We start from the raw sequence: 22,693 nt of genomic DNA, 5'->3' as shown, positions 1-22,693 counted from the left end.
TGAAAATTTAGCAGGACAAACCTACAGTTTACATGGCACAGATCTCAAACCCCAGTCCTTGAAGGTCATCATTTGTTGAGTACATAAGGAACTAACTCAGTTCTTTAACCCTTGTGCGTGCGAGGACTGAGGCAAGCGTAGAGGACTGAGGCAAGCGATACAAGTTTTACGTGTGTGTGTGCGGTCGGTTGGACCCCATTTCTAAACACAAGGGTTAATTCAGGTGTGTTGGACTTGGGACAAGTCAAAAGGTTGCAAGATTCTTTGACTTGTCCCAAACTCTGGTCCTCCGACCCTTGAGGACCGGGGTTTGATGTCTGACACCCCTGATCCAGGCTTTCCAACACAGATCACCAACATGGTGGCTCATAGACGTTTGACTGGTAGGGTGAAGAGTAGTGCTGTGTGATTATACAGTATGTAGTGAGTGCCTGATTACGCTTTCTGTGAAAATATTTCAAAAAGGCTTATATATAGCAGCTGTCACCAAACCCCTTCCCCAGTGCTATCAACACTAAGACTTCGATATTAAAAAAGATCTTGTGATGGCGATAATTGATTCTATTTCTACAGCCTCCTTAAAAGATCCCCACTTACAGTCACATAGGTTGAGTTCCCAGATGAAATGTGCTAATTCCACTCAAAGTACATTAACATATAATCTTGACATTTTTACTATCAGTTTTTTGTTATAATAATTTTCTTAAGACGATTTTTCGCTCATATTGGCACCACACAAACATAAGAATGTCACAGAGAAGATCAAACTGATTAGGGCTTTCATAGATCTGAATAAAGCTCATTTTACTTATTTAGACCAATACATCTTCCTGTCGTCAAAACTACAATTTGTGGTGTCCGGTCAGAATCATCTCCACTCTGCTGGTTGTGAGTGTGTGAAAGTGCAGTGGACAGCACAGGCAAGGAGGGAGGTAACAGATAGTCTGAGTACCGTTGCAGATGTGTCACCACACAGTAAAGACGAGTTCTGCTTTGTATAATAAATGTACAAATCTGCAAGCAATCCCTGCCATTAGTCTGCTGGTGATGCAAAGATCCAGATGACAACATACACAGAACAGCTCGTGTTGGTGTGTGTAAGTATGGAGTACATGTAGTTTCTCTGTCTGGTCTTGTGTCAACTCAACGTTTTATGGGAAAACGTGGCAGCTAGTTTGGTAATGTGTCTACCAAACTAGCTGCCAGGCTAGCAGAAGCAGCAATTAGCAAACACCTGGTGGAGCTGCACATCTGAGCTCATCATACCAGCTACTTCTCAGTATAATGCTGGTAACATGTTAAAGGTTTAATGGTGAAGCGTTGAGGCGACATGTTGAAGGCGGAGTGTCAAAAAGAGCAGAAACTTCTTAAAGAGACACTGCCCCATTTTAAAGGTGTCAAATTATGACTTCTAATCTCTTAAACCATGTTTGATATGTACAGCAGTTTTATAACAATTTCTAAGGTAGCATAGATATTTGTTTACAGTAACAAGTCAAGAAATTCTGTCACATTTAAATGTGACTGAGTTAAGTCACAGAAAATACCTGTTTTACAGCTACCTGCCTTTCTCACAGTAAAGTCATTTTTTTCAACAAGGTAGAACAACAAAACTATACATTACGGTGTATAAGTCCTACTTCGTCCCTGACGAACCTAAATCTTAATGTTTTTAGTTATTGAGGTTGTATCTCCCTAGCAATAAAAAGATATTGAGCCAACAGTATTGTCACAAGATCACAGCAAGATGAAAGGAGCTAATAAAAAAGCAATACTAATAGCAACAGCGTTTTGTAGCGTACTGACTACAACTTCTGTAGAGAAGTCTGTCTGGATGCGTAGTGGGAATCAGGAGTGATGGGATTGCGATATGATGAGTTTTACTGACAGATTTATTTAATCATTTCCAGAATTATACTTTTCAGACATTGTTTACGCCTGGCATTTTCTAGCTTAGAGTTATGATGCATGTCTCACGTCAAAAACGCAAAAGTCGGAAAAAACTGTAGATACCTAAATGATTTCATATCACAAATAGAAATGTATTCATGAGGAAGCAAAATGAGTCTAATTCATGCATGTTTTTTGAGCATCCAGCCATGTCATTATCTAGTTTATGCGAACAAAGCAAACGGACAATTAAACAGATGGAAAAAGATGACAATTTAATCCTAATTCTAACTCTGGAATAATCTACCAATAATATAACCTTTTGAAAGATTTTATTAAAAGAACATACACATTCAACTATTGAATGTTGGTGTTAATTTAGCTAAGATCAAAATTAGTTTAACACTGAGTGTGTGAGTGTATGGTTGTGTATCTCTGTTGCCCTGAGATGGACCGGTGACCTGTCCAGGGTGGACCCTGCTTCTCACCCAATGGCCGCAGGAGACAGGCACCTGCCAATCCACAACCTCTCAAGGTTAGGTGGGAATTGACAATGGACGGGTGGACGTTTGGTTTTGATCATAGTTATAATAAAAAAAAGCAGTCAAATATAGTTCATATTGCCAAATGGTCAAAAGTTTGATATCAAACTAGGCAAAGTCAATTGCATTGAGTTTTTCCCTGCAATCCCACTTTCACGTCAAGCATGCAGCAGCAGCAAAAAACAGCGACTCCACAGGAAGAAACTTCCAGCAGAACCAGGCCCAGTATGAGCGACTGACCAGGCCCAGTATGAGCGACTGACCAGGCCCAGTATGAGCAACAGACCAGGCCCAGTATGAGCGACTGACCGAGGGTTGAAAGAAAAGAGCAGACACACAGAAAGACAAGCACTGGTCCAGCTGTCCTTTCTATGAACAAGAAAAACCAGAGAGTACAGATCGTTTCAGTTATTCACCAGCATTTATCCAATCTGTAGTACATTTTAGAAACAATATAATTTGCACATATAAAAATAAAACTTTTTGGTCTGATATAGTTTGGTGTAAAAACAGAATCCTGAGATGACATGGACAACAAAGAGGCCAGCACAGGAGCTGACCTCAGGGAAAAAAGCAAGTAGAGAGAGATGAGAGAGGAGACTCTATAAATACTTGCTTTAAGAACCTGTCAGCTCACAAATGCCAGAGATACACATGAAACTCCAAGTGATTTAAATTTTATTGGTTCAGCAATTTTGTGAGTTATTTTTTTCTCCTTCTCATACTTCAGTGCCTTTTTGTGTGTACATTTGAAACACTCTGTTCATGGCTATTTAGTTCACTGTCTGTCATTCTGCAATTTCCCGGGTTTTCTTTTCTTTGCTTGTCCAATACAAAATAATGTCAAAGACCTAGATTCAGACATCCACCTATGAAACAATACATTTATTGTACTCTATAGAATCATGACAACAAACACCATGGAAGCCACAAATATAATCATTTAATCCTGTGTTGGTTGATGTTTTTGAAACCTGGATAATGTGGGAGCATGATCTGTTAAGACCATGACAGTTTAAACAAAGAGACTGGTAAATTGAGATGCTTGGGTTTTGGCTCAGTTTTTCCCCTCACCATAATAGATTGCAAGAGCAACCACAAAACTGCTGGCCCAAGTACGACGATCCACCTTGTCCTCCTGCCATAACCCTCTTACAAAAACAAGAGAACAACATGGCAAAATTCTTCAATTCCATCATTTGGCCCATGATGCAAAGTAACCAAACCACCTTCTGTCGTTGAGAACCACGGTCTCAGACTCATCTTCAAATAGCAAAGATGAGACCCTAGGGAACTCAAACTAAAACCAATCTTTCATGTCAGTACTGAAGAGCAAGAAATCCTGCTAAACACCAACACCAAAAGAGTTTTGTCCCAATTTTGGCTCAGATGTCTCAAGATAATTTAAAGAGCTTTGTGGTAAAAGTGATACGGTCTGCTCAAGAGGATCAGAGGGGGACCCCTCTGATCTAAAATTGGAGAGATTCATCATGTTGGATTGTCTTGGTTTGGTATCAAAGCGTCAGGTATTCCCTAAGGACAAATGACAACATCTTTGTAATGTTTCTTATCTGTTAAATATACTCCACTAACTATCACCATTGATTGCTGCCGGTCAGCCATGTTTGTTTACTCTGAACTCAAGTTTAGTCTTGAAAGATTTTGCATCTGATTATGTGTGAGTGAAATCGGTTGGTGTGTGGCTGGACACCACACACTCTACAACCAAACCTACAATATCTAAGATTTTGTTATCCTCGTGTGTGGTCTCTCAGGATTTTAAAATTTGCAGACAGTTTTAAAATCTTTCCATATGAATCAAGGCATAAATAGAATCAAGCTAAATTAGTCTTTATCAACCCTTGCAACACAAGCCCTTAGGAACAAGATTTACTTTATGCTCAGAAAACAGAGACAGCTGAGGTTTTGAGCATCCAAAGCCCAGGTAGTCTATAAAATTAACCCAAGTAGGTCTGCAATAACCCCCAAACTATGGACATGCTCATAAGTTTCTCTAGATCCACATAACACAGTTGGACCTCTTAACCAATAACCCTTTCTGCAATTCCACGAGGGTAAACAGATGAAAATGATAAATAGACCACATTCATCAACCAAAGAGAGACTGTGTAAGTCAGTCTAAAACTAAAGTCTGCCAGTTGCTGTTTTTTGGGAGAAAAACGTTGATATCTTAGTCAGAAGTGTTTGTAGCGTAAAACGAGGTCAAGAATGGACAGAAATCAAAGTAAATTGGATGAGAAAAATCCGTCATAATGGGAACAGAGCACTCTCCTGTGCCCCAGAGCCACTTCATATTTTTGACTAACACAAAAGGAGTGTGTTCTTCATAAAAATTACTGACGCTTCGAGATCTTCAAGTCATTCAAGTGTTGCAATTAGTTGGTGTGTCACCTTCACTAATTTCAGTATCTGATTGCTGAGTGGGGCAGCGGGTCAGAACACAAACAGATGGCAGTGCCACCAAACTCTCATCCCAAGTAGGTGTGTTTTCTCTCCGTCTTTACCTTCCCCACTGTGTTCATGCTCCATCGTCTTAAACTGAGAAAGCAGCAACCTCTTGCTCTCTGCCCAAGGTCACAAATGGATTCCACCTCTCACACCTCTCTCAGCGGGTTTGACGGTCTACCATGATGGCTTAATGAAAGTGGTGCAATGACTCACGTAGTTTTAATAGTCTTTTTTTTAATGAGCAAGGAGAAACTTGCTGACCTGTACTGTAATTATTGAGGGACTGTTCCAGTAGCTCCCCGGATCTCAAAACATGTCAGGGATTCTGTTAGTACAGAGGTGTGTGGAAAGACTCTGAAGCTAATACCAGTGGAAAATGCTAATCTCAAGTGTTTGTGATTAATCAAATAGAGAAAAAAATAATAATCAGAAAAAAATAACACGTATAACGCATTTTGTCACACTGGAATGTAAACATGCAATCTAAACTGGTGTTTAATGAGATATCAGAAATCCCACTACAAGTACTTGAGAACATTTTTCAGCTTTTTAATGTAATTTCTGTCTTTTGGGTAATTATGCAGCATTCAGAATGGGTGAAAAGGGAGTAGGAAAGGAATATGCATGTCATGTAGTGGATGTATCATATCCATTAGAATGCAGTGGCTGTAATGACTTCCAAGCTTTTATGGAAAGCTCTGTATCATAAAATGTCATTTTTCCAACATAGCTGGATGAATTAAAAGAGCTGCTACTTTGCTTACAGAATGAGATTCGGAATGTAACGGCATCTTGAACCAGAACAGGAACGCATAACCCAAACATTCCAGTCAAAATAGAACACCATTACAATCAAGTTAGTATTTGAATTGTTAAAGACCAATTTGTAAACAAGCCATCCAGGAAACCACCTAGAATTTAAGGTGGTACACAGCAGGCCTGTTTAGTCCACTTTAATCAAACTCTAGGCTGTTTGCCTAGAAAGTCTGGTTCATTTGGGGAGCTGTGAAGCATAATTGAACTCTGATGTGGACCAAAACAACAAACTCTGGTCCGCCTAGAAATCTTGGTCTCAATTTGGTTAAAGTGAACTCTGGTGTGGTTTGAATGAACGCCAAGCTCACCATAGACCAGTGAGACCAGTGGTCCCCAACCGGTACCAATTGGTCCGTGGACCAATTGGGGCCGCACAACAAATAATTAAATATGTCCGTTTTATGTATTATTTGAGTCTGGACAATCTTTTATTTTGAAATTCCTTTAACCAGAATCTTGGTTACTTGCGCACCAACATTGAGCCCACAAGCAGCAAAATGAGTAAGAAACAGATCAGGTGTATTTGGAAAGTTTCTTTGCAAAGGGGAAAAGGCCCAGAGAAGAGACAGGAGAATGGATTTATCCCGGACCGGTAGGTGAGTCCCACATTACAAGATGCTCTGCGTAACATGCGGTGACCGGCTGCTAATGAGGCAATGAAGCTTCAAACTGCTTCACCACGTAGAGACCAAGCACGCTGTGCTCAAGCAACACACCTCGGGTGTTCTTGTCTCCCATCACTCCCAGATGGAACCGTCTCGTTGCAGAGAAACAAGCCCAGGGCTCCAGTTAGTAATTATCGTGAGTTAAAATTTTCACAAAAGTAAAATGTTCGTTTTTGTGTCGCATCTGTATCTTATTTTGAAGGGATATATAAACGTTACCATAGCGACCAGAGTCAGAGAGCGTTTGGGCAGTGGTCGAGAGAAGATGAGTAGGGCTTGTGAGTCTTAAGTTTGGTTTAGACGGCAAGCTTTAAGAATTGTCGGCCGATTCTCCAAACCTCTGTGACCACAGAGCTGATAAAAGTACAACAGGTTCTATCGGTTCGTGTGTCCAAGGCAGGAGCAACACGAACCGATTCCAGTCATGAACATCCCGATTCCAGAGGATAATCCAGTAAAACTTCCAACATAGCATACGGGAATTTAGAATAACCAAACACAGATGACGATGCAGAAGCAATAGTGATAGTTTGTGGAGTCATTTTAAGAGATAAAAGACGTAACAAAAAGAAAAGGCAGTGGATAAAAGACGACGGGAGCAGCCGCTCTATTTGCTGCACTATGATTTGGAGGTGAGTTATGTTTTTTCATAGTTAACATTTTTAACTGAATAAACATAATAATACATAATAATGACCTATAATAATAAACATTTCCACATATCATCTCCGATATCCACCGGACTCTCAGTTGCTCATATGTCAGCTGTTTGGGATTCCCCTCTGTTTTTACATCACTGCGCTTTCTGATTGGCTACCTGTCACATTCAACAGGTCGTATTCTCTTTCCCAGTCAGGGAAAACCCCACAGACTGCGAGAAAATGGCCAAGACAACCCAAATTGGACATATTCAGGCTTTAGCGGAAACACCAACATGCAGAAGCCTTATCTGAAAGTTAAAACATCCCCCCCCCTACTCCTGGGCCGCAGCAAAATTTCTAATTCTTGACTGGTCCGCGGTAATAAAAAGGTTGGGGACCACTGCCATAGACCGCTTCAAGACCAGAAAGCAGACTAAAATGCCGTGCATTCTGGGTAAATACAACCAAAACAAACATGGGAGTTGAGTGCCAACGGGAGAAATGGCTTGTTATGCGTTTCTAAAGACAAAAGAGAAATCCTATGACTGCTAAAATCTGACACCACTCTATTTCTGTTTATGTTTCGTGAAGAAGAAAGTTGCGTTCAGTGTCTTCTTCAGAGGTTTTGGTGCTTCCTTCAGTGCTTCTTGGCGCAGCGCCACCATAGGTGAGGGGAGTGAACAGATTTTCAAAAGGTTTGGTTCATTTGACAGTGCAGTGTGAAAGAGAACCACACCAGCTGAAAATGTAACACATGTTACAAGTTTCCAATCAAACTGAGCCTACCAGCTTTGTGCTTTGTTAGTGTGGAAACACTGCAGTAAGAGTGTGTTTTTCTTACAAGAAACACACTCTTACAAGAAACACACTCTTATAAGAGAGTGTGTTTCTCTTTGTAAGTGTGAAAACACACCAACAAAGTTAATTCCCTGTATTTTCTAACAGTAGACACCTAGAAGAAGCATTTATTCTCATTGTGGATCTATGTACATTCAAATTCAACAATGTCAGTAACCGCACTGATATTGATTTCCACAAAGGGACAAGAAAATAGTTATTCCATTCTAAAACATTTTTTAATATTGTAAGTAGAGGTTTAGTCCACACTAAGAGATGGAAACAAATTAATTTTGAATAATACGTCTTAGTATGGATCTTATCTAAATATCTATAATTTTCTCAACTCAACTCCTGACAGTTCTTCTCTATATGCATATGGTATACAGTAATACTGCAGTGATGATAAACTTGCAGCACTAAATGGCAGAACTGTAAACATATCTAAACATGGCTGCTCACCAACACTACATGACAAGGCTCTGGTGAAAAATCTGTCTGATCATCCAATCCACAAGTCTGCCCTAATGGAAGAGTGGCAAGACTCCCCATTGCATCAAACATGCAGCCAGAACAATTTACACAACACTTTTCAGGGTTTTATCAAAAACAGTAGCAAATAAAAACCAACTGTTGCTCATCTGGCACTTCCCAGACAAGCTCTATTTGTTCTCTCACTCCAAATCACAATACATCAATAAAATTTACAGTTGTATTTCAAAAAACATTCAACAATACTTGTGCATGGCCATCATCAATAATCATTATTTTCACACAGCTAAAACAGAAGATTCCAGCCGTTGCTTCCAGGTGAAGGTTAGCATAGCAGCCCAAGTGCATCTCCTTGAGGAACGGGAGCTTGAAATTGAGTTTGTTCCTTTTCCGCAACTTTCTTTTCATATCAAAAACACAAACCCCCAATACGGTCCCTTCCTGCCCTTCCACCATCTCCAGCAATTTCTCTCTCCCACCCTCACCCCGAACTCCACAGGTTGGAGAGAGCTAAATGAAAAATCTGTCCACCAACTTCAGAGCTGGTCCCTGCTCGCTGAGAGACAGGCCGCATATTTCCCAGGGCAGTGGTCAACGTTCGTCCTCCATTACTTTTTTCATCCCTTCATCATGGAAACTCACTTTGGCCAGCAGGTTATAGAGTTCTGTTTGCATGCCTGGGGCCTTACATTGGTGTTGCTGGCATGAATCAAATCAGCAGGGCTACCCAACACTTTGCAGAAGAAGTCGTGTACATGCACACACACACACGCATACGCACACACACACACACACAGCCTCAGTTTATGATAGTGGACATGGCAGAGTTTCCAAGCTCAACATAGAAGACTTATTGGCTGTCTTTGACAAAGCAGAGTTTGCCTGGAGCACTCTCACTGACTCCATGCAACTGAACACAACTATTTCAAAAGTGCACACACACACACACTTAGACACGCACACAGAAAGCAGAACTACGACCTAAGGAAATGGCAGACTAGAGCAGCAGATGCTCAAAGCCTCATTTCCCCCCTAAGAGGACAAGGTCATATATTTCAAAGTGAGAAGTGACATGATTGCTCTACATCAAGTGTCTAAGCACATGCTCTAAACACAGAGGGTCGCAAACTTTTCCATGCCAAACAGCATTAACTTCTGGGAAGGGCCCCCCCTTTTCACACCCACAGGTAATGCTACTATGTAAAGAAACATCAACTTGTAGAATGTTTTCTCCTCGCTTTGATTCGCTTTCAATAATCATTACATCTGTTTAGTAGAGGAGTGCCGATCGATCGGTCACCAATCATAATCGGTCGATTTTTGTGAAAAAGTGTATTGCTGATCACTGTCTCTTGTTGCTGATCACACAAACCGATCACATTTATCTCACTTTGCAGTCTGTGTGTGCAGCTTATCTCCTCTTTCTTTCACACTGCGCAAACGCACGGCAACAAATCTTGTCATGTGGAACTTTAACGCTCAGAGTGAATGGGGACGTTTGCGTGTTGTGGCGGAAAATTACCTCGGGGTGAAGCACGTCAAAATGCAACAACAACACAACGAGTCTAATATGGCATTTAAAAAACACACACTCGACAGAGTTTGGCTACATCAAGGCTCACTGCAGGGAAAAAAGGACATCCGGAGCGGCCAGATAGCAGGTAAAGCAGCGCACAACTACCAACATTCACCAGGATTAGCATGACGGTCAGAAAGCTAAACAAATAACCTGAAAAATAATTCAAGTCTTTGAGCTGGAAGTGGAAGACGCTGGTTCTGCTCTTGCTCTTGGACCACCGCTGCCCGCTACTGGTAGTAATATTTCACAGATGGACCACCGCTCAACCTCCACCAGACAGTGAACTCTCACACCGTACATCTGCTTAGAGCTGCAGCATTTAACAAAAAAAAAAGAAAGATTTTAGATGTGTATTAAAATATGTCTAAATTAGGTGAATTTATTGGCAGATAATTTTTCCATTTTGCCAGATAACAAAGTATCCTTTATACCTAAAGCGAAAAATTAACAGCTATTTCAGGCGACTGGCAGAAATTGGTGATTGACAGAGATTGGCTTCATGGATAGTCTTTATGATAGTTTGACTTTATGATAAAAAATAATAATAATAATTCAACATTTTTAAGATTTATAAGATTGAATTGTTTTCATTTTGCATTTTCTTCCTTCCATCTTTCTGAGTCCCAGCTAGAACCACACACTGCTCTAACACACATGCATGCAGTGTAGTTATGTATACATACATAACTGAAAGACAGAACACAGTATATGATGGTAATAATGTGCATTGTGCCAGTTTTCCAAATGATACTTTGAAAATATTAGTGCATAACCTTTTAAGCTTGATGTGCTTTAGGCAGGAAGTGAACATCAATGGTAAAACTCAAGAACCTGATGGGTTTAGACATCCCAGTGTTGACGAAAACACATTCAGAGCAGGTTTATGTTTCCCATATTTTATATATTGGTGAATCTGTTTTCATGGTGTTTTCCACGATAGTCTCTATTTTGACTTTATCTCTGTTGAAGAGACACTGATATGGTTGAATCTGTGGTGTAGAGGTGGAAGAAGATCTCTCCATCAAAATGTCACAATACTTTTCATCAAATTGAAGTGTGCCTCACAAAGTGTTATCATTTGTGACATTTACAGTCTATTGACTGGCTCTTCAACACAAAAACAAAAGGAATCCAGTTACAGTAAGTGTTTTTTCTTTCTTTTTTTTTTTGCTGTTTCTCTCAACACATGCCAGGCAACTTCTTTGCCAGGCAGAGAACAAGGGGAGAAGTGCAGCAGAGTACTTGTGCTATGTGCAGGTCAAATGTGGACAGTGGGATGAGCTTCATTTGAAGAGGAAATCTGGGAACTTAAAAAGAGCAAATGGACCAGGAAGAGCCAAATAAAACGGCATCATCTGCATGGACCTTTCAGATGACATGAACAGTAAAACAAATTATATTACCAGCCAGGACAACTTTCCTTAAATAATCTCTCTGAGTAATTCAAACTTCTATATCTCACCAGCATAGCTTCCTTAAAATGGATACATCCCCCAAATGTCATGGAAAGTGATGGGATCAAATTAGACCCAAATCAGACAAAAGCAGGAAAAACATAAACCCTGAAAGTGACCCAGGTATGGATCGTGATCTAAGGGTAGAGCTTTGAGGCCGAAGGCTGCTGGACATTTTTTGTTGGTTAAGATGAGGAAAAAAATACTTTTTATTAGTCAATAAAAGTTCATACTTTCTGATAACTTTAAATTAAATGATAGGAGTTCTGTCATGTTTGGAAATGCAACTTTTAAACCCAGACATACATAATGAATACTGAAGTGTACAGACTGCACATTTATTCAGACACATTGATTAAATCCTTCAATTTTATAGGAAAAAACGTAAAATCTCTACTCATGTGGGGGGGAAAGTAACACTCCCATCAAGCCTTTCTTAATCATTTGAACAAGTAAAGTTTGAATCTTTTCAATAATAATGTTCTAAGTAGGCTTGTCAAAACAACAAATTGTCCCAGAAGTTTTTTGTGATAAACGATATTAATGTTTTGAGACCATTTTCAAGTCCTGTAACGGTAACGACATAATAATGTAAGAAAACATTCTCAAATAACAATAAATCCTAATGAACATTTAACACTGGAACTGGAAGACATTTTAAATATCCACAATAAATCAATAAATAAAGCAGAAACTGGAAAAAAAAAGGGATAATTGAGACCATAACACCAGACTGAACACTTTTGTCATCCAGTTTTTGATAGCAAGAGAAAAAGATAAATCATGAAATAATTGTGTTGCTACAGGCCTAGTTCTGAGATAAAAGGAACCACAAAAGTCCAGGAATGTTTTTTTTACAGTTTTAGTCATATTGTGAGCTGTCTGTCATGCAGTGGGGTCTGTGTCCCCAGCAGCAGGAGGAGGACCTGCTCAGTGTTAACACAAGCAAAACAAAACAAAAAACAGCCGAGGTCGATAAAAATGTTCAAATACTTCTTCACTTGTCCTATGAACAACAAATCCTCAGGAACCCCAACAAAAACCTAAAGCACTTACAGTGATCAAACCTGGACTGAATCATTTCACACTAAAATATGTTTTAAGAAACACAGTTTCACATTTCAGAATTTTCCATTGTTTGCAAAAACGTAAAAATAATCAATTTGTCCTTTTATTTTAAGGTTTAGTCTTCTGTGTGCTTTAACACAAAAAACATAATGCCAAATAAAGTGAACTTTAAAAAAAAAAAAAACAGCAAAGAAATGCTTCGATTGGAAACCTTGGATGAATTCAGTTTCTATTTTAAAAACATTAACTACAACAAACCTCTAAAGGCCATGAGGCTGACAGGTACGAGTGACCTTTTCAAAAGCAGACTGCGATGAATACCTTTAACAGCGTGTCAAGACACAAAGGTGTTGACTTGAATGCAATTTCCCTAAATATCACTTTGATAATACTTAATCGTATATCCTGTTCGATAGCATCAAGAACCCGCCTTACACGGCTTAAAGAATCTGCTGCCATCATCTCTAACTGCTTTATCTCACTGAGCTGCAGTGGAGAAATGAGGCAGGTGGTTTTAATATTGTGGCTGACCTGTGGCACGTTCACAAATACACACGCACACACACACCTACACACACAGACATTGAAGAACGGGTATTCAGCCAGACAGGCACAATGACAGCTGTGTAATTATCTCATCAACACCTCTGTGCTCTAACAAAGTTCTTGGGCGCCGTGACCAGCGGAGATGATAAAAGCTGTCAGGGAGATAAGTAGGGCTCCATCCAGCACCAAACCCTTCCTGTTCCCCACACAGACACCACGGCATTGTAACCTGTCAAGTTTCTGATTTTGCATTTGCTTCACGGCACTTACTGCAATTCCAGACTCTCCAATTATGAGAGCAAGGCGACATAAATTACTATCTGGGAAGAAAATCAAAACCTCTCTTTTTTTTTGAGGGGGGGGGGTTCAAGGCAGCAAGAAAACATACTAAGTGAAAGTAATTGTTTTCTACAGTGGAGGTGCCGTCCCTCCCTCGCTGTTGCAGCGTGTTGCTGATGATCACTGTTGATACTGTGGTTTTTTTAGTGTCTTTTAGTGCGTGTGATGCACTAAATTAGACATGGCGTAAAAAAAAAAAAGAGAATTAAGAAAATTGCTTGTTTATTTTAAAGTGTTAATCAGGTGCTCAGAGGTAAAGGACTGTCAACGCGATGCGAGTGAGCCTGCAGTGCAGGACACACTTTAGATGTCCAGTACTTTATGCGTCATCTTGCAGGTGTTGATGACTGGTTACAGCTTCTCATTGTCAACAAGACAAGACAAGAGCCAGAACAAGTTGTTGGAGTGTGTCACCACTTAGCCAAGGTCTGCAAGTCAACGCAGGGGATGAAAGGAAATTGGGACATAATGTTGAAGAACAACCCGTTTACCATCAAGACTCAGGCGTACGGAAACAGCTGGAACTCCAGAGTTCCTGTCCACATTCAGGCTACGTTTACATGAGCCATGCCTGGAAACTGCCGATATTGCCGGATGCTGATTGAGGAAAAGCTCCACATTTAGACTGCCCCGCAGAGATGCCTCAAATCAGCTGCAGTTGTCATGCCAGGCAACTGTCTGGCGCTGTCATTTTAAGATGTAGTTTAAATGCAAATTAGCTTTTGACCCTTAGCTTCCATCTTGTTTGGAAGGCAGTAACCTGTTAATCTGATGTACCAAACATTCATGTAACATATATATATTTCTAATGAGAAGTTGTGTTAAGCTCAACAGGTTAAGCAGCACAACTCAGCACGATGCAAGCACCACTTTTTGTCGTCAAACCCTACAGTCGTGTGTTCTACGTTTGGGCGCTACAGAAAAGTTTCGCTCTAAGACCCGATTTCAAACGTGTCGGTGTGACAGACTGTGGTCACTGGTGTCGTGTAAATGATCGCAATGAAAATGTTCTGGTTTCACTGGAAGCCGTATAAAGTATGTCATAAATACAGAGACAGTTCGGATCAGGAGAGAAGCTCCTGCTCCAAAGCCAACAACTTCAAGCCAAGCTAAAATTAGCAGCTCCCAACAAGAACAAGCCGACTTTGCTGCAGCCAAACCAGCTTTTATTTCATTAATTAAACTCGGCTAACTTTTAGCAAGCATTTTGAAAGTCAGTAACCCAAACCCTGTTTCTGTAACCAAGAGCAAATTTGTTCAATCAAGCCTAAAATAATTTGAAAACTATGTGCCTTGCTTTTAATACAGAAAATGCGCAAAATCATTCTTAAGCTTTAGGTCTACAATGAGCCCCCTGGAACCCTGGGGGAAAAAATAAAAAATGGGGCTACTTTACTTGCTTAAATTTCACTTTTCTTTTCTCTCTCTATGCCCTCTGTTGACTTCTCAATTTTGGCCTCTGTGACAAAAAGTTTGGACACCCATTTAACCCCATAACTGGTCATAAAAAAATGGAGTCATTCTGCTCAGCCTTTACAGCCACAATTAGAAGGGGATGGTCTAGTTTCAATTGCACATTTATTTTTATGACAAAAGTAACTTGGGGGGTTACTTTTGTCAAGTACTTTGATGAGATATTGCACTTTTTAGTTTTTTATGAGAGGCTTTTTACGCAGAGAAGACGGTGCATTTGGTGGAGGTTAATCTGAAAGTCTGACTGCACAGCAGGGACTCCCATACAGCAACATGCATGAAAGCTCAAAGTGTTATGGCAGCAGAACAGAGCAACGCACATTACAGCACAAAGAGCAGATCTCCAGTAAGAGAGCAATTTCATTGTTTTATCTTCAAGTGTACACTACATTTAGTTATTTTCTTTTTCTCCTGGTAACTTGCGATTGAACAGTTTGGGCTTCTTCTGCATTAGTTCGTGGTGTAAATCCGTTTATGTTGGAGAAAGCACAAAGATCAGGAGCAGAATGTGAGAAACGCGTAATTTAATCAAATCGAGGCTTTCTGCACTGTTTTCAAATATTTATTCTACTGTGGATCGAATTTCTACATTTAATATTATCACTGCTGAGTCAACATCCACATACACACAATTTGCTGCTCCGCTTTGTTTTGTTTAGTGAATCAATCTCCTCAGATGTGCACACAGCATGCGCGTCAGAGGCGGAGCCGTGCGAGAATCTGTGAGAACCATTTCTGAACCAGCTCACATAGGATAACACAGAGTCCTTCCTGTTCATAGTGAGTGCATCTATTTTGACATTGAAGATAACAATCTAAAACCTAAAACTTATCAACTAAAAGGGAAACAAAAGTCATAAAAAAGATAGCTAAATTGTTCCAGCATCTGGCCAATCAACAAGTTCCACTTGGTTTTTCTTCTTTTGGTCACACTTTGTCATGAGTTGATGTGGAGCCCGACTTCACCAGACACGGGAATGAGAGTCTCATTTCAAAGGTGATGATTTAATAAAGAGATAAAATAAAACTGGGCACAGGCATGAGAAGATCTGACAAAAACCAGCAAAGCGGTGGAGAACAGCAGGAGAGATGACTGGGGACCTGAACCAAACGGATGAAGGGAAATGATTTTTTTAAAAATACAGAAATTAATACACATTGATCAAAACATCTACTGAATCAAGACTAAACATGAACACAGAAATAAGAATTTAAAGGGGCAGTGTTGTGCGTTTTACAGCCACAAAGTGCCATTTTACAGCACAATCAAGTAACCATCTCATCTTCAGCTGTTATAAAAATGTTATATATCAAATACGACTAAAACTACATTTGACTTTGTAAATTAACACCTTGAAATTGGACCTCTTTAAAAACTCCTGCTTTCTGAAACTCTGCCTTCAGGAAGTCATCATAACCTGGCTCCTCAATTAACCCTTTAACAACGTTTTTATCTCCTGGTATATTGAGCTCAACAGATGAGTAGTTCCATCTGTTGGAACTACTAGCTATTTGCTGCTAGCTAGTCTGAAGGGGCTGAGTGGGTGAGAAGAGCTTTGCAAAGAAGAAGCTTAGAAGCTGCAGCTCTGAGCTTTTCACAGCTGAATGGTTGCTATGGGAGATTAAAGGATTTCTCTAACACGCATGAAAGCATGATGCCAACCCTCCAGGTATGTTTTTAAGGAGGGAATAACATTATAACATGATGTAAAGCTAAAAAAAAATAAAGATAGTTACCTTACTTCTGTATTTGTACTAACAACAAACTCAGATAATGATAGCTTTAGAAAATACAAAAATAAGTTTCACAATTATGATTTAATTGATCAAAGAAAATGTTATCCCATTGAAAGTAAAACTACCACTCTTGTTAAAAAATGAACTAATAATCAACCAGATGTGATTTTTTTGGGCTCAGATCAATTCCAACAGTCACTCTGAGGCCTGATTACTGCCTGGTCTGTACATTCAAGGATGTGCTTAAACAGAAGCTGTCTGACATCATCATAGAGAAATGCAAGAACAGGTGAGATCCAAACTGAATGATAGTTATTGGTCTGGAAACAATAAACACTTAAACGATGTTTTACTGAACAGGCAGCAGATGCATTCAGCTAATCAATCCAAACTAGCCTTTTATCGTTTTTGGTCAAATCACAGTATTTTTCTTGGTAAGAGAAACCACACCAGATGTCAGCAGTCATTGCTAAATATGATCAAATTGATGACTCACTAAATAGGATATGCAGCACTACCTGCGGGGGAAAACCAAGCACAGACGTCAACTTGCCTCCAGCTAAAGTCTTGTTCAGCTCTCAGTACTAAATTAAAACTCCATACACCAACTGGCTCAGATTCACCTGTCCTTTTTTCTTTGACAGGATCGAGGATTCTACATTAACTTATTAAATGTTGTATTAGATAACCTCAAGTATCTGTTGGAATATTCATTATATTGTGTTGCATTATTTATCTGCTCCCTACTAGCTTATTAACATCTGTTTGATTCTGCTCTGTGTTAATGTAAGCTAAAGTAAAGCTGCTCTCCTTCAAATATGTTTTAGTTTCTAATGTCAGGTTGCAAAAAAAAAACAACAACTTTAGCCTGTTTAATTCTGTTGACTTTCAAAGCATTACTACAAAAAAAAGTAAATGGAGAAGAACTGAGATGACCACTGCTGAATCAGAACTGGACATTCTTCTCTGGGTTGATTGGTTCTCACTGATAACCAACGTGTTGGAAAAGGAGAATCAAATATTTTTTCTGATCAATAAATGCTGTGTGGTCAGGAAAAGAGATGCAAGAAGGTATTTAAAAGGACGTTAGATATCTGAGGTTCATTCAGGTTGCAAGTGAAATGAAGATTTCCAGTAGACAACAGGAAGGCTGAACGGAGTACAGCAAAGTTGTTAAATTCTTCTTAGCTTTTAGCCAGATTTATGAAATATGCTAAAATTGAAAATGCTGCCAGCCATTTGGAAATCTAAGAGTAAAACTGAGGCTCTACACACCCTATGGAATTTTGGATTTATTTTTAAAGTACGGTAATATTCTAAATATTTTACAGAGACTACTCTGACACACACGCACACACACACGCACAGAGTGATGTTACCTAGACTCTTAAATTAAATGCTACAGTTTTTTTTTTCATTTACTAATGCATACTTTTTAGAACAGGGATTTTTAAACAACACTTCCTATAGTTAGCACATCTTCCATTTCTTGCAAAATGGGACACTTCAGTTAAAACTCCTCATTTCCTTACAAAAAGGGGATTTTTGTGGAAAAATGTCCTGAATTGTCCGACTCTAAACCAGGCATTTATTTATTTTAAAACATGTTTAGCATTTACACAGAAAAAGTGTAATTCACCAACACTACATAACACAAAGTCCAGAAAAGACTAAAAAGATCAGACTAAATACGATGTGGATCTCTCCGCCTGGCAGCGACTGACCACAGAGCAGTTTGCAGATTTTGATTCTCATGAAACAAGATTTTTTTTTTCTGGACAAAAGTAGAAAACAGTCATCCCCAAAGTTTAGGAAATTGTATGTGCAATTTCACATCAACATGATATAGAGAAACAGACACCTTTCTTCATTTCATTTAATATTGCATATTTGCTTTAAAAGAAAGCAAAAACTAATTAAAAAGAAAAATTAAGTACATTTTTTATGGCCCTCCAGACATTCAGCTTCACTGTTTTGGCCATCTTAGCAAAAAGGTTTGGACTCCTCTGACTTAGGCGTAACAAAAGATATGAGCAGAGATGACAGAGATGATGAGCAACAGCAGTTCTGAAGAGCAAAATTATAAGAAACTTTATTTATAGGCTTTGAACGTCTTTCTAAATAAATAATGGTAAAAAAAAAGAGTTAAGAGGAAACTTCTATAAAAAACTGCCCAGATAAAAATTCTTCGGAAACGTGATAATAGGAAAGCTGCTGTCAATTAGTCTTTTTGTTTTCTCTCCTATTTGTCCATAGGAGCAAAACGTTTATACAGTATGTGAAGCAGCACTTGCTATGAATACGAGATATGAAGACAACAGGAATCTGATTCTACTGGAAAGTTGCCAGCAGCTCCAGCAGAATGGAGGAGTCCAGCTGGTGCTCCTCAGATGAAGAGGAGCCGACTCCAGTTAGAGGAACAGCGAGAAGCAGAGTGGATGCGGCAGCAGCTGGGCACAACTTTTTATGTCACACACAATCGGGAAATGAGCAGCTCTGTGTTTATGCACCGTTATCTGTGTTTCCGTAATGCTGCTAGAGAATTTAGATTTTACAGTGCACCCGGAAAGTATTCACAACACTTCACTTATTATTATTATTTTTAACATTTGTTATGTTACAGCCTTATCCCAAATTATATTCAATTAATCTTGATTCTCAAAATTCTACACACAAATATACCATTAAGATAATGTAGGGAAAAAAGTGTTTGATATAGAATACACTGCAACAACACAAAGTCTTAACAAGTATTTTTCTCTAGTTTATGGTACAAATATATTACACTTGAAATAAGACAAAACCAACTTACAAGTAACTGCTCACTACAATGTAAAGGCCTGTTTTCAGTCAATTATTCCTTAGTAATAATGACAAAATACCAGCTCCATTGGCAGATTATTTCACTAAGAAAAATATATTTTCCCCATGTTATAAGTGAAATAATCTGCCAAAGGAACTAGAACTTTTACATCAATATTAAGGAATTATTGACTTAAAACAAGCTCCTATATCTTGCTGAAAAGTTGCTTGTGAGTCACTTTTGTCTTATTTCAAGTGCAATAAGATATGTTCACTAGAAACCTGATGAAAAGTTCTTGAGACTTTTTGAGTTTTTGCAGTGTAAAGTGAACAGAACCCTTGTTGGTGTCTGCATGTTGAACCATTCTGGAGTTCTAACCTGGTGGTATGGATACATCTTACCCAAAGTTTCTATTTGACATCTCCAAAGGGAAACGCTCAGACATACCCACTGAAAAAAACCTACATTTTGTGTTTAAGCTTTATTAAATACATACTACTATATACTTCTTACAGATTAAAACTTAACAACTGCATCCGATATATTTTGGATGTACCTTTAAAACTGACTGGGGCATTTGGATGGAGGGGCCAACAAGCCAAAATATAATATTATTGTTATATGTACATTTATATGGTTTCATGGTGCTGCATTGGTGAAAGAAACTCTCTGAATGTAAACGTCAGAAAAACAACAGAAATCATAACACAACACACTTTTTTCTGTCCAATATTCAAAGGACAGCAGATGTAGCTAGTTTGTGTTTTTACTGTTGTTTTCCTCCAACAAATTTCACAGCTGCTGTCACAGATCACTGCCAAGTCATCAGTAATCAGCATTCACTATCATAACCGGTGGGCGTGTGTGCTGAGGAGTGGGTGTGCGTGTGTGTGTGTGCGTGTGTGTTGAAGAGAAAGAAAAAGAGCTGCTCTGAGGCGTTTCTTCACAAACTAAATCTACTCATTAATAATCTGAGTGCGACAAGTTTCCAAATTTAATCCGTTGCATAAATTGTTGTTTTAATGACGCCTTAATGACGTTCAAAGAGACAGCGACTTTGGCTGGTGATTTTTCCCCCCCCTCCCAAGTCGAATCTCAAGTCGCTAATGACTCTCTAATGGCACAATGGTATTTGCAAAAGAAAAATAAAAGTAGCTCAGTGTCCAAGTGTTCATCCGTTTCCATTGTACATGAAAATGGTGACAGTTCAGAAGGAGTCACTATTTTCCAGTCACAACCTACATGAAGAACTGCTCTTGGACTTCCAATCATGTATCTGTGAAAGTCACCAAGATGAAAACAGGCAGCCAGAGTTACAACGCAACAGCTTAGATCAAAGCATGATCATGTGTTGGAATGGCCCAGTCCATACATTCCACTGAGCATTTGAGGCAAGGCTTTAAGACTCATGTTCACAGATGCTTTCCATTAGAGGTGGGCGATTGGATCTAAAATATAATATCAATACCAAAAGAAAAAATTATTAACTGCGTTTCCATTACAAATGTCTGCAAAACTTTGTCAATATTCCGCCGTTGGAAAACACACAATTATGCAGTTGTGATGTTTCCATTAAATAAGAAATGCAATTAAATTCACACGATAAGTCTTTAAAAGACATGCCGGACCGTCATCTTCCAACTACTTCCTGTCATCTTCTTCTTCCTGGTTTGCATTAGTGGCAACATCTGGTTGTTGACCATGAGACTCATATGATTTAAAAAAAAAAAAAAAAATGTTTCCATTTCAGCTTTGCAAAATAAACCAATTCTGATACAATCAAAGAACCACCTCATCCACGAGCCAAAACATTTGATCAGAAAACCAGTTTTTTTTTTTAAATCGCCATGTTTCCTTTAAGCACATTTATTTTCAAAATGTAAAATTGCGCAATTATATGGTGAATAGAAATAGTAGAGATAGTAGTGTAAGAAGATTGATACTTTAAATTCAGATTTCTCCTTGAAATTTATGGGGAAATTGTTTTTAAACTACCCCAGAAACGATTTTCTTCTGATTTGCTTTCACATTCTGTTTTTCTGCACCGTTTATAAAAAATGCACAAAATCATGTTAATATGTTATTAGTATATTTTGTAGACTCCTTTAAACTTTGTCACAATTTTGTCCAACAGTAGAATAAAAATAATTAAAAGAACAAAGGACCAAAACACTTAAAGGTGAGACGTCTGATGATATATCAAACTTAAGTAAAAGGTATTGGTATAAGCATTCTGCTTGTATCTCTGATACAAGCCTTTTATTTACTTTACATTGGATCAATACCTAAATATGCAGCGTCACACACCTATACCTTCCATCCAATCTGACTAAACTTTTGCCATTTTGCAACAAAAAAAACAAAAGAAAAACAAACATTATCATGCACTTAGGTTTTATGTTGTAACAAGAGAAAATGTTCATGTTGAATGAATACTTACAGTTTGACTGTATTCATATTTACGTTTTTTATTTACATACATTTCAATAATTTACTAGCCTGGTATAAACCTTGTTCTACACTTTACTTTGGCCAGAGCCTCTGTACTCCAGGCTGATTCCTGAAGGTGCAGGTCTCTGCTGAAGTTTTAAATTTTACCCAGTTGCTAACGTTTGTCTGTCACGTATGTAATGAAGCTTACTGGAAACTACCTGAACTGTGAACAACCATCCTCCACTGCTAAGAAAAATGCCAAGCTGAACGAGGCGACTGTTAAAGTTAGTTCAATATTTAGACTGATCGGCTTCATTCACTTCCTCCGCTGACCTTGCTAAAACTACAGGCAGACTACAACTCTAAAACAGCAGACGTCGTCGTTCACAGCTTCTGTCCGCTGATTGGCCCGGCAGAAATTCAACTGGAGGAATCGAATTAACGGGAGAAAGCCCAGCCAGAGCTGTAACAGCAATTTGAATTAAGCGGAATTGCACAGGAAAGCAATGCCCAGGCTAATAATACGATTTTATTTACGTTTTCAATTAAAACATTTATTCATTTGTTCCCATTCAATTTAACGTTCAAATATTACATCAGCCTATCTGTTTGTTGCCTGTTTTGGTTCTTTCCCTTCTTTCATTCTTCAGCAGTGGTTGTTGGAGCAATGGCCCACTTTGCCCAGAGGGATCATTAAAGCTTCATCTTGTTATTTCTACACCTTCACTAACCTTCTTCCCTCCTACTCCTCGCTCATCTTCATCTCATCTTTCTCCCTAAAGTTTTCCTCCCCAGAGGCCCCACTTTTCTCAACACGTCCCAGCAGCAGCGTAAGCATTCTGTCCCTGGTGGTGAGGTTCAGTCTCGTGGAGGAAAAAAAAGAAAGATTGTTGAGCGACTTATAATGAC

At 38.9% G+C, this 22,693-nt stretch overlaps 1 protein-coding gene across 4 annotated transcripts in view; it reads right to left on the bottom strand.

Annotated features, from left to right (window-relative positions):
- Nucleotides 1-22,693, bottom strand: part of epha8 (eph receptor A8) — a 132,833-nt gene that overhangs the window by 86,430 nt on the left and 23,710 nt on the right. The gene's annotated exons all lie outside the window — the stretch shown is intronic.

This window comes from Poecilia reticulata, chromosome 5 (assembly GCF_904066995.2).
Source record: "Poecilia reticulata chromosome 5, P_reticulata-male-v2, whole genome shotgun sequence".
NCBI classification, from domain to species: domain Eukaryota; kingdom Metazoa; phylum Chordata; class Actinopteri; order Cyprinodontiformes; family Poeciliidae; genus Poecilia; species Poecilia reticulata.
This window is presented reverse-complemented; position numbering and strand designations above follow the sequence as displayed.